General features: G+C 34.9%; 1 protein-coding gene across 2 annotated transcripts in view; it reads right to left on the bottom strand.

Annotated features, from left to right (window-relative positions):
• Positions 1-267: 267 nt before the first annotated feature.
• Positions 268-3,987, bottom strand: part of micu3b (mitochondrial calcium uptake family, member 3b) — a 36,365-nt gene continuing 32,645 nt past the window's right edge. For both annotated transcript variants that reach the window (XM_072439895.1, XM_072439894.1), the window contains one exon: positions 268-2,486. The gene's annotated coding sequence lies outside the window, so the exon portion shown is untranslated. The remainder of the gene's footprint in view (positions 2,487-3,987) is intronic.

Genomic DNA, 3,987 nt, shown 5'->3' on the forward strand with positions numbered 1-3,987 from the left:
TGGCTCATGTATTTCCGTATATTTATAAAGCTCAGAATGTGGAAAATGGAGGTAGTTGCCTAAAGTAAGATGTGGTCAAGATATTTAAGATATTAAGGGATATTTATTTGAACTTTATGCCGTTTCTTTGTCCTGTTTTAGTTTAAAGCAGCTCGGGTCGGGGTCCAATGCTCCAGTTTTTACTATTTACGGCTCATTTCCAATTCCAGTCTTGATTTTACACACAATTAACCCAGGCTAAGATGTGGTTTGGGTCTCATTTATGTAAGTTTGCGCGGGTTTGTAACTACACTCGCTCACAACATGCAGAGGGCGGAGCTTCTGGACAGGACTGGGGTCTTATTTATGCATTTATTCTTACTAAAGGTGTACGCACAGACAAAACGCAGCATTTCACACACCTCAAACTCATTTCTCAGCCCTTTAACCATAGATTGTGTAAGTAAATAAAAGTTATAAGTTAAGACTTTTCTTAATTAGTTGTGTTTTGGCCTTGTTTCGTCCTGGTTTAGTTCCTTTATGTTAATATTGTGCGGATCTGACCCAATGAGACTTAAAGTGCCTATGACAGGTTTTTACCATTTTCTAATTTTGACTTTATTTGGTGTGTTTATACCTGTTGTACAAATAAATTATAGTTTTACACCAATCGAGCAGTTTTTTGTGGAGAAAACGTTGAAAAATCTGTAGAAAATTACAGGAAGTGACATCACACCAGGGACATGACTCGTTCCAGTCAAAGTTTATGCAGAATTTACACTAAGAAACATATTTTTTGACTCTCTAAACATTAATTCAACCAAAATAAAGTTGCTGTCATATATTTTCATTTGTCAAATAAAAAAAAAAAGACTTTTGATGAGTTTTCTGTGATGACATTTTTAAAATTTTTAGCAAATTCAAACTATATTTATCTTAACTGCAATTTAGTTCAATGAGTCGTCGGACATGAAGAGGGCACGTTAAGACTTTAAGACACAGCCACAGTACACGACAGGCTTAGACCCTCCACACGCACTTCTAAAGGTTTTTGCAAAGAACATATAACATTTTAATAATAAATAAGACTTAATTTACTTCAAAAATGACACGATGCGATACAACAGTAACATTCTCTCACCACTAAAGCTACAAACTACACGTTTACGACGAGACGCTGCAGGCCAACAGGAAAGATTCTTAAAATGACTTTTGTCATTACAGAAAAGCACGGAAACATGTGTTATTATTATTTCATCACGTAATGTTTTCATACACACATTTCCATTTAGTGTGACACACAAAAAAATTAAAATGTTTGATTTCTTCATTATTTGAGTAAAACGGAGCTCACAGATTCAAATTCCGCCTAATTATGTTGGAGCTAAAACTTAAATAAATCAGCCATTGAATTAGATATGGACAAATCCTTCGGCACGTCCAGTGAAAACCTTGTTAAATATGAGAGTGTAAAGTTTGGTGTGTGTAGGTGCTGCTTTAAGGCCCGATCTTTATGTCTTTGCGTGAGAAAAGTGCTTTTTGAGAAAACAGCCTTTGAAGTTGCAATGTCCAGGAGAAATCTATAGATGAAGATTAAACGAAACAATAAAGCACTTTTAGGAGTGGACTGGAGGCTGCTGTTGTTTCCAGCTGAAAACTTAGATGTTGAGAGAGCAAACTGACCCAAAAAACAAAACAAAATAAATAAAAGGGTTTTGCCTGCAGTGTCTCGCGTAAATTACAAAACGCGCGTCTAAATCGATCCGTTCAGTCATTGTAGGACTAAGATTATTTGGTTTTGAGTAAATTATCTATTATTTAAGCACTATATCATCACTATGAATTAAAAACTAAATAGCAAGTTCTAAGCTGATCTGACCCAATGAGACTTTAAGTGCCTATAACAGGTTTTTACAAATTTTGACTTCATTAAGTGCATTTATACCTGTTGTACATATAAATTATAGTTTTACACCAATTGAGCCAGTATTTGTGGAGAAAAGTTTGAAAAATCTGACAAAAATGACAGGAAGTGACATCACTCTAGGGACACTCATTCCAGTCAAAGTTTATGCAGAATCTACACAAAGAAACAACTTTTTTGACTCTCTAAACATTAATTCAACCAAAATAAAGTTGCACTCATGACGTTTGATGAGTTTTTGCCCAGTGTTTGCTGGGTAATTACCTAGTGGGATGTGATCAATTACAAACAGGAAGTGAAATTATAAACCTAAAAATAAACTTCGTTTATTCGTCGTCTTAAAGGGACTATTGCGTCGTCATAAAGGGATTAATTTATGATTGACATATTTATATATACGAATCATAAATGACCCGTTTTAAGAACCTGGAAAAGAAAATATCAGCATAATAATTTGCTTGACCGTCTACAAACTAGATCACTGTGTCATTCTTTTTCTTCTTCTTGTTTCACCATGAACCTCCTGAACTCCAGGATGAGGCCGAAGAGGCGGGCGAGACATGCAGCGAACGCCACACTTCACCTGCAAAACAAAACCAAAAGAACATTTGATTGAGGTGAAGTGTCAAACGGAGACGCTTGTTTTTGAATGTGCTGCTTTTGACTCAATTTGGCGTCCGGAGAATTGAAATAAACTGTTTTGTCACACTTTAAAAAAGCAGTTAGCGCCTGGACAGGAAGAGCGTGTGAATGATGTGCGCCTCGTTACCAGAGATTATGCTGTCGCGTTGTGTTCTTTTTAATTGAACCGTTTTGTCACATTTTCGGGCGTGAAATGTCTCACTTCGGCCTCAGCAGTGACTCATTGTACATGTTTTATGATATTGCTATGATGTGAGGGAAAAAAACATAATCTTGATAACGTTATTGCAACAGTTTTCATGTTAAAAAAAAAAAAGCAAGTCAAATAAATACAAAAAAAATACAAAAACAAGAAATACACAGAGAAATTATGATTTATAACCATTTTTAGAGCTGTATTTTTAGGTCACAAAGAGTGGGAAACATTGAATAAATTATTTTTTTATGATCTAATTTACGATATTCAGAAGATATTTTGGCAATCCAGTATAAATGTGCTAAAACCTGTCTTTAAATGTGTTAGTTAAGGATTCAAAGGTGAAAGAACTGTGCAGAAATGTGCAAAATTAAATATTAAACCCTCGATTGATGTTCACAACTATTTGACATAATTTATAGCACATAATAATAATTCAAATAACAATTCAAACTTAGCATATTGTCAAAACAACAGTCACAAAATGATGGATCAGGTGATATATTATCCACCTCTATAGTCACAAAACTCTAGGCTCAGTGAGAAACATAAATCTTGTGAAAGACCTGTGTTATTGCAATGTAGAGATATGAATATCATATATTTTAGAGCCTACAATAGTCGCACACGTTGTGTTCAAAGCACCTGAGAAACTCTGTAAACCTGAGTCCTTGTGTCATCCATAATTCAGTCTGCAGTCTCATGTTCACAGTTGTTAACCACGTTTGAGCTGCAACTTTGAGCTTCTAAACTTGAACTAAAAGCAAATTCCTTTCTTATTCAATCATCTACTTAAAGTCTCCGTGACAGATTAAACTACACATTTCACTCAAACGCAGTGAACACAATTATATTTCAGGTTTTACTAAACAGTTTTGACTATTTCTCCCCATTTTGACCATTTTTTTAAAGTTTATAATTGTACTTCCTGTTAGGACATGAGCAGCAAACATGACACAGGTAGAGGTAATTCCACAACTGTTACCTAGCAACCAGACTGTAAACAAGAGCCAGAATCCATATAAATGACCCAACAATAATACCATACAACACCTTTATTTTGTCATTTAAACTGTCAGAAAAGTGTCAGTTAAGTGTAAACTGTCTCTGTGTTTCCAGTGGCACGTCGCACATTGATGACATCACAGAGGGATTCTGTTTAAGCTCCACTTCCTGTCTTTTATTTTTCAAAATGTCTCCACTAACTGCAACTTAACGAAAGTAAAACTATAATACATATTTACCA

Source organism: Eucyclogobius newberryi, unplaced genomic scaffold (genome assembly GCF_026437365.1).
Source record: "Eucyclogobius newberryi isolate DKJ021-1_F unplaced genomic scaffold, fEucNew1.0.hap1 SCAF_11, whole genome shotgun sequence".
Lineage (NCBI taxonomy): Eukaryota > Metazoa > Chordata > Actinopteri > Gobiiformes > Gobiidae > Eucyclogobius > Eucyclogobius newberryi.